A 15,146-nucleotide genomic window follows, 5' to 3' on the forward strand; every position below is an offset into this window, starting at 1 on the left:
AGACTGTACACTGTGTTTATAAAGAGATGGACATGATCAGCAACAATCCTCAGGTGTGCTGTGGTGTTTAAACGAAGCTCAATTGGTACTAATGGGCCCAATTTTGATGAGTCCGTGTGAATTGTAGTATCAGTTTGCTGTTCTCATCTGACAGGAGTGTCACCGGTGTGTGTTCTGCTGCTGTAGCTCTTCTGCTTCAAGGTTGAACGTGTTGTGTGTTCAGAGATGCTCTTCTGCAGACCTCGGTTGAGATATGAGCGCTTATTTGAGTTACTGTTGCCTTTCTGTAAGCTTGAACCAGTCTGGTCATTCTCCTCTGACCTCTGACATCAACAAGGCATTTTTGGACTGGATATTTTCTCTTTTTCTGACCATTCTCTGTTAACTCTAGAGATGGTTGTGTGTGAAAATCCCAGTAGATCATCAGTTTCTGAAATACTCAGACCTGCCCGTCTGATACCAACAACCATCCCACGTTCAAACTCACTTAAATCACCTTTCTTCCTCATATTCTGATGCTCAGTTTGAACTTCAGCAGATCGTCTTGACCATGCCAACATGCCTTAAATCAATTGAGTTGTTGTCATGTGATTAGCTGATTAGATATCTGTGTTAACAAGCAGTTGAACAGGTGTACCTAATAAAGTGGCCGGTGAGTGTATCATCATTGCATTTCATTGCATTATATATGGTTTGCTTGCACAATATAAACAACAAAGCTTTGATTATAAAAGCATTTTAAAACCATAAGACAGTTTTGGCAGATCTAGAATGATAAATTAAAAGTTCTGTCCATAACTCAATCTGCTTGAAATCACATAATTCTCTACAGGGCACAGCTGATTGGTCCTGCTGTATTAGTAGCCAATGAGCTTGCTCCTCAACTTTCAAATACCAGGGGCCTCATTTATAACCGTTGCGTATATGCACAAAACAGGCCCTGAAACTGTACGCCACTTCCAACGCATAAGTTGTGATTTATGAAAACAAACTTGATGGGGAAAATTTACGCACCTGCACGCAAACACTGACCCATGCGTACAAGCAGTTTGGCGAGCTGAGCAGGGGGGTAATTGAGCGCTCGATTTCTGTACCACCCCCGGGAGCCGCCATTGGCTAACAAGCCTTCACCTGCTGTTAGCATCCCATTGACTCCTATTCATTTTGGCGTCACTTTGACAGCGAATAACTTTACATCTGAGGCATTTAAAGACTCCATTTGTCCATTATTTATTTCTAAAGAAACACGACAATGTATAAAAGGCTCCATTACCTTGTATCTTACGTTATGGCCCCGTAGAAGCAGTTTTTGTAAAAGTAGGCTAACGATTGCGTCATAACCACGCGACTCTCTGGAAATTACCGTAGAGACAGGAAGAGAAGCTCATAGTCAATCGGGGGGACGTGGAGGCATAAATCAATCAATCAATCAGTCAACATTTATTTGTATAGCACTTTAAAACAACCGTCAGGTATCCAAAGTGCTTCACATCATAGAAAAAATAAACATTATATCATACAATAAATACATATAGCAGTAAAATCAAAAAAGAAAAGAAAATGTTTGGGGAAAAACAAGAAAAGGAAATTGTGTCACCACTACTACGTATTAAAAGCCATTCTAAACAGGTGGGTTTTGAGTTTAGACCTAAAAAGAGTTTCATCTGCAGTTGTACGGATATCAGGGGGTAACTTGTTCCAAAGTCTTGGGGCAGCAACTGCAAACGCCTGATCACCCCATCGCTTATACTTCGACCTTGGGACCTCTAAAACCAGTTGATTTGAAGACCGTAACGACTGGCTGTGCTCACGCAGGGTTAAAATCTCAGTTAAGTACTCTGGGGCCAGGCCATTTAGGGCCTTAAAAACGAACAACAAAATCTTAAAATCTATTCTAAACTGCACTGGAAGCCAGTGTAAAGAGTAGAGGACGGGAGTAATGTGTGCACGCCTAGATGTATTTGTTAAAAACCGAGCGGCAGCATTTTGCACAAGTTGAAGTCGTGAAATAGTTTGATTTAAACCAACATAAAGAGCATTACAATAATCCAACCTCAAACTAATAAAAGCATGAATCACCTTTTCTAGATCATGCCTGTTAAGAAAAGGCTTGACTTTAGCTAGAAGACGAAGCTGGAAAAAACTCATTTTGACAACATTGCTGATTTGCTTGTCAAATTTCATGTCGCAATCGAAAGTAACCCCCAAATTTCTGACAGCAGGCTTAAGGTATGGAGCCAGAGTCCCCAAACTCACCGCTGAACCGGTTTGGTTACCGAAAAAGATACACTCAGTTTTTTCTTTATTTAAACTAAGAAAATTTTGTGACAACCACATCTTAATATCATCAATACAGCTAAGTAGGGAGTCTAGTGCAACATTATCATTTGGTTTTAAAGACAAATAAATCTGCAAATCATCAGCATAACAGTGAAAAGATAGATTGTGCTTTCCTATAATACTCCCCAACGGCAACATATATAAAGAAAACAAGATTGGGCCAAGAACTGAACCCTGGGGTACCCCACAAGAAAGAGGAGCAGCTGACGAGGAGCATTCACCAATCATAACAGAGAAGCTCCTATCTGCTAAATAGGAGCTAAACCATTGAAGTGCCAAACCTTGAATGCCAACACAATGCTCAAGGCGAGAGAGGAGGACTGCATGGTCCACCGTATCAAACGCCGCTGTGAGATCCAAAAGCACTAAAACAGCAGGACTCCCGGCATCCACAGACAAGGCAATATCATTATGTACTCTGAGCAGTGCAGACTCAGTACTGTGACGTGATCTAAAACCAGATTGAAATTTTTCAAGGACAGAATATTTCTGCATAAAGGCTTGTAACTGTATAAAAACAACTTTTTCCAAAACCTTAGACAAAAAAGGCAGATGAGAAACTGGTCTAAAGTTAGATAACACTGAAGGGTCAAGATTTGGCTTCTTAAGTAGGGGCCTGACCACAGCATGTTTAAATGCAGCTGGGACACAACCTAGACTAAGACACAAATTAATTAAAGTGAGTAAACTCGACCCAATGGCACTATTAAAAACTTCTTTCACTATCCTGGCTGGGATAGTAGGTGGGTTTCATGTGTTGCACTACCTCAGAAAGCAACGTAAGCGAAACTGGCTTAAAATCCTCAAAAACAGCAGAAAGCACAGGAGCAGTACAAACACGTTAAAATTAGCACTGCAGTTTTGCCTGACAGATGCTACTTTGTCAGTAAAATAAATTGAAACGGTAACACTTTAGAATACTGTATCTTACTTACTGCATAACTAATAAGGAATTATTGAAGAACTAATAGGTAATTCTTCATTAACTACTTCTTTACTACTGTTAACTACTAAGGAAGATGTGTTAACTAATCAGTATGTAATATAATTTTATGATTGTGTTAAGTAACAGTTAGTTAATCAATAACTAATGAATTATGTCATATCTCCTGAAGAACTACTATTAATTATCTACTAATTAAGGTTCAAGAAAAATAACTAAGAAGTAACTAATGAACAGTCATACAAAACTACATTGAGTTGTGACCTTCCTTATTTACTAATGTTATTAATAGAAGAAAATACAATTTTAACAAATGCATATAAATGTTAAAGAGGTTTTGGCCTATGTGGTTTTGTGAGTGTGTTCTGTAAGAAATAAACTTCAGAAAGGGACCCCACTCAAGTGCCTTGCCTTAACTAACCTCAGATTAGTTTTTATATTGTATATACAGTACTGTGTGTGTCTGTATTGCTCAGCATAATGCCATTGAGTAAATTCATGTATTTGAGGCAACGACTGAGGGAAACTGAACATGTAGGGAACTTATTAGTAATTAATAAATAATTGTTAGATAATTCTTCAGGAATTACTTAGAACCTGAAACAGTATTCTAAAGTGAAAATATAGGGAACCCATTAGTAATTAATAAAGAATTACCAAATAATTATCCAGGAATTAGCCTACTTACAACCTGAAACAGGATTCTAAATGTGAAAATATAGGGAACCTATTAGTAATTAATAAATAATTATTAGATAATTCTTCAGGAATTACTTAGAACCTGAAACAGTATTCTAAAGTGAAAATATAGGGAACCCATTAGTAATTAATAAAGAATTACCACATACTTCCCACTCAAATCAAACTTAATGTTAAAAAAAAACACTATTAACGTAATCATCTTAACCTTTGTAAAATACATGACAATGACTCGTTTAGGGTACATGATATCTTCCTTTATTTCAGATAAGGATATTTCTTAATACAGCTTATTTTATTTTGTTTTTGTCACGGTTAATGGATCTGAAAACTCTTGGAACTCAGATAAAAACTATTCCAAGTGTAATCACCCGGTCTCTGTTCTCCACTTATCTTTCTTATTAGTGCTGAATGACTAAAACTGTCTAAAAAACTAAAAAATATTGTTCAGTGCTTTTTACTTTTTAAGTACTTTAAAAATTAATTACATTTGTACCTTTAAGGTTAATTTGAAAATGAATAGGCCTAATTATAATTTTACTGAAGTCATATTTTATTGGGGTATCCATACTTTTACTCAAGTTCTTGATTTGTGTACTTCATCCACCACTCCACTGAAAAAAACCTGGATTATTGTAGTACCGGTAACCATGACTGTTCATTAGTAGTTACTTCAAAGTTATTTTTCTTGAACCTTAATTAGTAGATAATTAATAGTAGTTCTTCAGGATATATGACATAATTCATTAGTTATTGATTAACTAACTGATACTTAACACAATCATAAAATTCTATTACATACTGATTAGTTAACACATCTTCCTTAGTAGTTAACAGTAGTAAAAAAGTAGTTAATGAAGAATTACCTATTAGTTCTTCAATAATTCCTTATTAGTTATGCAGTAAGTAAGATACAGTATTCTAAAGTGTTACCATTGAAACTAATTGAAACCTCTGCTGGAACAGAGGTGCATGGATTCAACACAGAGTTAATGGTATTAAATAAATATTAAATAAGATAAATAAAGTCCGATAAAGTCAAGGGAGAAGCCCATAGAGAGTCATGACGTTGCTCCTGCTCCTAGCTCATGGACAGCTCCTACTCACACTCTCCTTCTCTGCGAGATTCGGAAGGGAATGGTTCAGATTTCGCTTGGCACACTGGCACAGCTACTAGAAAACTTACAACTGTCAGACAGGCTGCTCACGTCACATCCACGTCGTCAAGCTCAGTTTGAGTCTGCGCAGTACGCTCGGCCATCAGGAAGTGAGGGCTTCTAATTTGCTTCACTTCTCTCCGTTGAAACCTATGGGGTCGCTGTGTCCAGTTTATATACTGTCTATGGAGCTGAGGGACTGACGGTAGATGAAGGAAAACCACTTTAAATCTTCATTATGGGTCCTAATCATAAATATAGTGCATGTTCACTATAACAGTTTAAATAAATCTGATCTACACTGAATTAAGCACTTAAATTATGAAATCATTACCGAGAAGTTACAACATTTTTTTATATTCTAATAAATATAAATATTTGTTGTGGATGCGATGCTTTTGAACCTGTGGCATGCTGTGGCATTTTAATGTTTCAACTACAGAGAGGATTGCTTGGTGCATGATAATAGCAGAAAATATTTTCGCACAAATAATGATCAATAATGCACAATAAGGCCTATCTGTTTCCATAAAAAAATATAAAGCAATTAAAACTACTATTTGGCCAGTGGAAAAGATAGAGAAAAACTTTCTCTGAAATGTATTTTATACTAGTTGATTTGATTATTCAAAAACAAGGCAAGGATAGGCTACTAAATGATTTTTATTAATGTAATGTGACGGCACATCCATATCTCATTCTTTCCTAATGTCTTGTACCGTTAAACGTGGTATCACATGGATGAATAAATGATAAGGAGATGAGGATATGCATAGTAAAACGAGGACATAGATGGTTATTTCGGGGAGGAGACGGGATGGAGACGCGTGTGCACACAATCTTCTGCTGACTGTGATTTAGAAAGGGAATTTTGCGCAGGTTCTCGAGTACGCACAGTTTTATATGTCTGAATATTTTTTGAATGTACATTCATGTACACTTTTAGTAAGGATCCTACACACAGTTTTATAAATGAGACCCCTGGTCAGCATCTATTGTAGCAGTTTGCAGCACGCTTTCTGAAACCCTCCACCTTCCACAACTCCACCTGTATAGATGCTGAACATGTAAGACATATTGCTGCTGCTACTACAGGTAATTCATGTAAGCCATTGCATTACATGCTCACAGCAGTGTGTCATGTATGTATTGGCAGGAGCAAGTCTCTGTACTTGCTCTGCAGCAGCATAGCAGATTTATTCCGCTAAAACCAAACATATCTCTAACCTAACCCTAACCCATTGTATTCATTACCATGCCAAACACTCCGAGAGTTGTCATGAGAACTGATGTTTATATGCATACGAGTCTGCTATACAATTATAAAGATCTCACTGATTTATATTATAAGATATAAGAATCTTACTTTTTAGCCATATAAATATCAGAATCTGCACCAAATTGCATATTTTTGCTCAGTTTGGGCCTCTGAATAAAACAGATGTTTTTCCTTCTCGAGTATGAACTCCATATTTAATTTAGTCTGATGTACAATATACAGTGCAATGCTTCATATTCTCACTATATCAGATATGAGCCATAAAACTTAATGTATCACATATGATAATTAACCAAAACACAAATGCAAACTTCTTGAAAATCAGAGTCAGATACTGAGGTAGTGCAAATATTATGGCGCTGAACAAAATGTTAACAGTAAAGAGCATGAGATAGCATCAACAATAGTGCAGAGTATGAGCATTCATGGATGATCTGCATGTGTTTGGTGCATTTGACTGGAAGAAAAAAAGAATATGGCCTAGCCAGCCGGATCTGTTTTTCTCGCAAGGAAACTCAGTATTTTATGTTATCATCATTTGTGACTTTATGAATAATTTGCAAAATATGAAACTGGGTGTTACTTTAGAGCTTTATAGTATATATTGACCTGTAGCTCATCATCAGAATCACTGCTGACACTTCGCATAAGTAACAGATGGTCTATTGGACATTTATAGGAGGATCCGCTGGAGGAACTATCCAAATAAAAAGCTTCCACATCCCAGTGTTATGAGACCTTCCCTTTGGATACATGCATACATAGGAGCTCGTATAATCAGGCTTAACCCAGGTCAGCTGGCAGTGCTGATTATTGCATTCTGATGTGGTGGTCAAAGAGATCCTTCATGTCTTTTTATATATAAAACTAAAATTAAACACATCTGCAATGTGAATCAAATGCTCAGCTCATGCAATTCCTGAGCCAAACACACTCTATCACTCATGAATACACACAAAATACTCCTCTTCGAACACACTAGCAGGACTTTGTGGTTTCATTCACAGGCATATGGAGTGTGTGTTCGTGTTGACTGAACCTTAAGTGTGTTTCCACTTATCCAAGAGACTTCAAGATGAGTCCTGTCAGATCAGACCACTTACTGTAGTCAGTGTGTAATGATGTGAGCCAGCGGGAGATCTTTACAGCAAATCATGGAGAACCTCCAAAGAAAACCGCCTTCATATTCATAGGCATTTCTTCAACTTCAGCCACTATTGGCCATGTAAAGCTTTAGAAATTGAACTTAAAATGAAACAGAATCTGCTGATTTTCCAATTATGCATCTGTCAACACAATGACATGACTCTCATAACCCAGTTCAGTCAATATTCTGGTTTCTGAAATCTGAAAAAGACAATTGGCATACATGTTATGTCATATAAATGCACTGACCTTCCAATATTCAGATTAGTGCTTAATCAAGCACGCTGTAAAAAAAAAAAAAAAAATCTATAATTTTAACTTAAAAACTTCAAAAAAAGTTTAAAAAGGTCATTTGCTGACTCAAATTTTTAAGCATAATCAAATTGGCTGTAAAAGCAATTTATATTAAACTAAATTGTATATCTAAATATGCTGAATATGTATTCAGAAATAGCTATGTGAAGCATATAAACCTCTGTTACAGAATACATACTTGAAAAGTTAGTTTACCCTCAAATAAAAATGAAGTCATCATTTACTCATGATGCTGCTGGTGTTGTTCTAATGCCCTTCTTCATTTTCCTGACCTTTTTGTCTTGCTCGTCCATATAATGGTAGTAAATAGTGACCAGCATTAAGCTCTAATAAAAGACACAAAAGTATCACAAGTCAAGTCACCTATATTTATATAGCGCTTTACAGATTGTTTCAAAGCAGCTTTACAGTGATAACAGGAAATGAATGCAACAGAGATTGTTTTGTCTGTTGTTGGTTTTTTGGGGGCGAGATGGAGTGAACTGCGACACTAATAAAGTTTAATGAACGTGCAGCCATGCACAGAAGACCAAGGGCAGGATTTTCATTAAATAATACATACAATTATTATTATTATTATTATTATTATTATTTAATCAAACACCCCCAGAACACGTTTGATTTACGACACATGTTGCACGGGATCATTCTGTCATACTTTTGCATCTTTTTTTAAAGCTTGATGCTGGTTGCTAACTCATTACTAAGTAATTAACTACTGTAATTTAACTACTTTCCACCTTGAAAAACTAAAGTAAGGGATTACTCTTAACTTTTCTGTGTTTTAATTACTGTTACTTCTGATGTAATTGCATTAAATGCTGTATAAGAACAATCTAAAAAACAAAATTGGATTTAACATCAAAATTTAACATCTAAAGTCTTCTTTCTTTGAATACTTTGGTCAGTTCAAGAATAATTTATGCCATTTTATATTATTTATTAGAAAGAATTAAAGCAGTTTCATGTCTATCATTGTATTGTTCAACTGTTTTGAGGATGATAAAGAATTTAGAAAGTAATTTGTAATAAGTAATGCAATACTCTTTAGAGAGAGTTAATAGAACAGTAATCGAATTACTCGGTTGTAGATTTAATTAGTAGCTAATTAATTACTTTTTTACTTACTCAACACATGAGGTTTTATTAACAAAGTTCGGGAGGAGCACGTTCAGATAATTAACACAAGTGGAGAGCACTCAGCAATCAATGGTAAGAGGTATATATACACTCAGCAGTCTCACCTCAATCCATTGACAGTTTTGCAGCATCCCCCCACCACCCCTTCTCCACACTTCTAGTCCTAAACACTTACATACGGGGGGAGTACTCTGGGTTCGGGCCGAACTCCGAGCTCGGAGCCCTCCCTCCGGACAGCACGCCAAATACGCATTAAACTTTACCCCCTCAAATTGTATGTAAGTGTGAACTCGTGAAATGGTCACTATTCACTGCCATTACATGGATGAGCACAAGGGACACATTTTTTTAAAATTTCCTCTTTTGGGGTCAGAAAAATAAATAATAGCACACTGCATTAGAACAACACCAGGGTGAGTAAATGATGACTTAATTTTTCATTTTATGGTAACTAACCATTTAACTGGAATATGGACCTTAACCAGAATAAAATAAACATGTTCAGTGTCTGTCTATGTAATGAATGTAAATATATATTTGATGGCGCCATGTATTGCAACATCCTGAACCCTGTGCTACCGTGGTTTTCCTCTGACAGACGTGACCCTGTCTGGGTCAGTTGTTATCCATCACAGCTCACCCCCAGCAGTGAGGCACTGTACCCAGGCAGAGCATGTAATTTCACCCCTGTGGGTTCTGGATGCAGGGGACACTGTAATTGAGCCCCATACAGAGTCGAACAGAGCCACTAATCCTCCTATTCTGAACCACGTCTTCACCTTCCCCTCTCCAGCTGTGTCTCATCCATCTATGTCTATGGCCCGTCACATGCACCTTCTTCTGTCCACCGTAGCAACTGTCTGGGAGTCCTGTCCACCGTCCACAGATCCTCTCATTATGCAGGTCATAAAGGGATAGTTCATTCAAAAAACATAATTCTGTCATCTTTTACAGTACTCAACCTCATGCTGTTCCAATGGTCTGTTTTTAATACTAGTCTCTTTTTTAAATTCTAGTCTCTGTAAAACATTTTTTTAATGCTTTCGAAGTCTCTAAATGCTCACCGAGGCTGCATTTATTTGATCACAAACACATTAAAAACATTGTGAAATATTAATACTAATGAAACATTTCTTATTATTAATGTTGAAAACGATTTTGCTGCTTAATATTTTTGTGGAAACTGATTTAAAAAAATAAAATAAATCATGAATAGAAAGTTTAAAAGAACACCATTTATTTGAAACAGAAATATTTTGTAACATACACATGTTACAAAATATTTCTGTTTCAAATAAATGGTGTTCTTTTAACTTTCTTGACTGTTACTTTTGAACACACTATTGGATGGTAGTAGTTTATCACAGTATATTTGTTGATGACAGTTTATCACATCAACAAATATATGAAGCTTTAGAACTGTTTTCAACATTGATAATAATCAGGAATGTTTCTTGTGTCACAGATCTGCCAGGATCCTGCACCAGCCAATCACAACACACTGCCTCTCCTGAGTATTAACCACACACACCTGTACCTCGTCTGCACCTTCGTCATCATTTAAGCACACACCTTGCCCCAGCTCATTGTCCGGTCTCATTTGAAGCGAAGTGGATTCTTTCCTTGTTTCTCCAGCAATTTACCTTGTTACTCCAGTGATTTATCTCTAGTGTTACCTTCTGTGACTTCTCCAGCGATTCCTCTCCAGCTTCTTCCCTCTCCTGTCAGGTCTGCTCTCCATTCATCCAGCGAGGTGTGTGCATTCATCTATCCATTCATCAATCCGTGATTTTCCGGTCCTGTAAGAAAATACATTCTATTCACTGTCTGACTCCACTAACGAAACTATCTATTGAACTGTCTGCTTACTTGCTTACCACGATCAGCTCTATTGTTGTCAATAAACCTCCTTTTGTGTGTCATCCTCCATGTCTGAGTGTACTTCCGAAACATCTTGAGCAGCAAATCTCCATGTAAGAATGATTTCTGAAAGATCATGTGACACTGAAGACTGACAAAGACAAAGTCACTTGAAAACAATATTTTTGTCTTACATTTCATAATAAACTCAGGCTGCGTTCCAGTCCACTTTTAGACACGCACTTGCGAACTTCCCCAAGCACTTCCCCTCGGGCGAATCCCTGCCGCCATTTTGAAGTGCGTTCCACTTCGTGAAGTGGACGAGGGAAGATTATATGGACAGACCCTCGATTTTTGACCGAGGGAGCGAGTCTACGTCATATGAACACTTCAGGCAGCTCCATATACCACAGTGTGTTGACGATTGTGACGTCAACGCATATTTGCGTGTAATTTACCCCACCACAAACAACTCTTGAGATATTATTTGTTTTATTTTTTATTTAAACAACTCAAACACACCTATATACATATAGAATGCTGCATTAAACAATTTCGTAAGGGGAAAAAAATAAAATAAATCAACCCCATAGTGGATTCTAAGTGATCAAGGGCTTAGCACGTTCCAATTCAGCCTATTGCAAAGGTTCCACCAGTAGTGGGCACTCATGCAACGCAAGCAATGACGTACATCCGAGTGAACGAGGCTGAGGGAACTTAGCGAGTGAAGGGTATGACAATTTTGGACTGGAACGCAGCCCCAGACAAGCTCAGTGCCGACTCGTTTTCTGTCACTTCTTTTTCACGAATTGGAATGTTTGCAAAGGATTGTGGGTGATACATTTGATGCATCCTTCAAAATGAGCTGAGTGAAGATTGTGAAACCAAAGGTGCCTTCCAAGGATCTTTTAAATTGAGACAGCCTTTAGCTGCGCTTCATGAAGTGGCTTCCGAAATATGCAGCCTTACTAGGACACAGCCTTACCTTCCCTCTGGAATAAGTTCATTACCATCACACAGTCAGTCTTGATTTATTAATTTATTTACAGGGGCAGTGCACATTAATGAACATGGCTGTAGACTGTTGACAGAATGTTAAGAAGTCACCCTAAAAAAAAAATCATCTTATATTAATACAGAACAAGAACATTAACTACATTATCAAATACAAATTAAAAGATACAAGTACATGATTCCACACAAGATAAATCATACTAAAAACATATTAATAAGAATGTTTACCTAAACACACTGTGCTACATAATAAGAAAGACAGCAACAGGAGACTAGCAAATAAAGAGCAATTATTACAGGAAGGCTAAAATCAAATCAAATTAAAATGTCTCCAGTCCTCTTAATTGTTGATGGGATGGAGTTTCATTTCCGTGCAGCTAAAAATATTTAAAAATATATATATATTCAGATTTCATTGCACTGAATACTAGCTTTCACATAAATTATAACCCCCCTCCACCAAGCCTCCACCGTGGCTCCTCCCTCCCTCGACTCCGCCTTGGGATTGCGACTAGGGGTTCAACACTGGCTTCTTCTGCCTCTGCCTCCACCATGGTTCCTCCCACCTTCATCTCCACCCTGGCCCTGCCTGTTCTGTGTCCTGGTTCCACGTCCCGGCCTAAGCCCCCTCCCGCACTCCTCTGTTGGAGTCTTGTTGTTTTTGTGAATGAGGGGTGAGGTTGGACCTCCTTGATGGGGGGTTGGGTGGGTGAGGAATGTTAGGGATCATCTGGGTTGCCATTCATTCAGTCACGTTCGAAGTTACGTCGATACTGACGTATTGGGGTCTCGTCTGGGAGCCCAATCACCTTCACAGTGGTAACTAAACAAGCCAATGGAGATTGAATCCAGTGTCAATGGAGAATGAATCAAATCTCACTTTTGGCCAGTGAGATTTGCATGCCAAGACATACTAGTATAAAAAGTCAGGCTTGCACTCACCAGCTGTCAGCGGTTGTGATAGCAATCGCTCATTTCAGGTCATCCTTCATCCCACGAGTGAATTCCTGTGGTAGAGAAACAGCAATTTTAATTTCTTTAAAAGAGAAGTGCAGCTTTTCACCCCTCAGCACTTCGGCGTTTCACAGCAGATTTCCTAAAAGAGGAAAGACAGGCGGTCAGCGTCTTTTTCAAAGATGTCTTTCTGTCTGTGTGTTTCTGGATGCGGTCGTTTCCTGATCTCATCTGACAGCCATGATCGCTGTCTCACATGTCTGAGCAGAGAACATGCTGAGAGGGCCTTTGTGGATGGTGCATGCTCTTACTGCGAGAGCATGTCCATGTTGGCATTGCAGTTGTGACTCTCCTTCTTTGCGGAGGCACGAGTCCCTTCTGCTGATACCCAGCCTTCTCATAGCAGAGCCGCGGGTATGGTTAACACTTTGAGAGACATGAGGGTTACGATGGGAGCACTTCTGCCGGGCCAGCCATGTGCCGTCGAGCTGCCGAGTGATGGTGCAGGTCTCTCTCGTGGGGCACCTTGTGTCTCATTCGGCGATCCGGATGAGGACCAGATGTCAATCATTGATCGGAGAGCGTGCTATTGTCCTCTGTAGAGGATGATGAAGTTGAGCTTCCCCCCTTGGGCGTGATAGATCACGCTGAATCGGATTCAGAGTTGACGGCCATGCTTTCCCGGGCCACCGTGGGCATCGGGCTCGAGTGGAACCCTCCACCTTTCCCAAGCTCGCGGTTGGATAATTGGTTCCTGGGTGTGGTGCGGTTCACAGCCATGCTCCGCTCAAGTCATCTTCATTTATATAGCGCTTTTAACAATGTAGATTGTTCCAAAGCGGCTTTACAGTGATAATAGGAAATTAAAGTAACAGAGATTGTTTTGGCTTTATAGCATCTAGAATAAAGTTATTGTCCAGCTAAAGTTAGTTTTGATTGATTTTTATTGCTTCCGCGTAGCCACGTGAACTGGAATTATCCTGACAACGCTTTATCTGTAGAGATGTAAAGTGCCTTTCTTCATGGAAGTACATGAGGAGGTTCACTCTTACTACCCTTGATGAACAAGGGTTACGTGGAGATTCCACAGATGGAGCATGTAGTTGTGGTGCATTTATACCTGCAAACGGTGGCCACCTGGCGGAACCGAGGAATCAAGGCCTGTAACACAACAGCAGCCCCATCCAAGGCCTGTCAGGCTTACAGTGCCACTGAATAGGCCATCTTCAACCTGCATGTCACGGCCATCCTGCAGGTCCATCAGGCAAAAGCTCTTAAAGAGCTGCACGAGGGTAGTTCTGAGCAAGGGTTTCTAGCACAGAAAGTAAGCATATTAAAAAGGTTTATCTTGTGCCTGCTAAGACCTATGGAAGGAGGTATTTCCAGTAGATGAGACACTGGATCTAGAACAGCCTCTTTGTTAAACTTCAGCTCTTTGTGGAACATGTAGTGTAAATGCAAATGGGAAATAGCGGAGAGCCTAAACGAGTGTGTGTTTGTGGACATAATGTGTGGATTCTGATCATCTGTCTCTGAATGTGTTTATGTTAGCTTGCACATGTGTGTCATAAGCGCTGTCTGTGCATCTGTGTGACTCCGCAGTCTGTGGCGCCGTCCGATACGGCAGTGGAGCCCAGCAGCAGGGAGCCTTCATCACATGCACTTAGAGAGAGAGTGAGTGAGTGAGCAGCCGCACAGTAAACTGAGCTTAGCTCTGGCACCAGACGTGTATGAAGGCCAGTGCAGGATGATCACTCTGCGCTTCTTTTTTTTTTTTTATAACAATTTTTTTTTTTTTTTTTTTTTTTTTTTTTGCAAATGTAAAGGACCTCTCACACCAAAAGTGAAATGAATAAGCCTCAGGCTGAAGGAAATGCAAATTCACACTTGTACAGTAGAGGGCGCAGCTCAAACAAACCTTTCAGCTGCGCTGCCATTCTGGGGTGCATTTCCCAAAACCAACTATGCCCGTTGTTACCAACAAAAACCTGCAACCATAGTTGCCTTTGGGAAACACATCCCTGGATTGCGTCAAACAAATGTGATGTTTAACTAAAGTCATTTTTGCTTATTCATATGGTTGAATTGGATCATTAAAGTTCAAGGGCAAAGATATTGGTTAATAAAGTGAGATTAAATGCATAAAGTAAATTTGTGTTATTTATATTTCATATTTAATTATTGGAGGTTTGGGTAATATTCTGAGTTTGCATTTCACTGTTTTTACTCATTTTGAGGAATACTGAATCTGTTTTTGTGCAAGTGAGACGAGTAAATGCCTGCTCACATTTAGATTAGA

The sequence above is a fragment of the Abramis brama genome (assembly GCF_963993115.1).
Source record: "Abramis brama genome assembly, chromosome: 19".
In the NCBI taxonomy this organism is placed as follows: Eukaryota; Metazoa; Chordata; class Actinopteri; order Cypriniformes; family Leuciscidae; genus Abramis; species Abramis brama.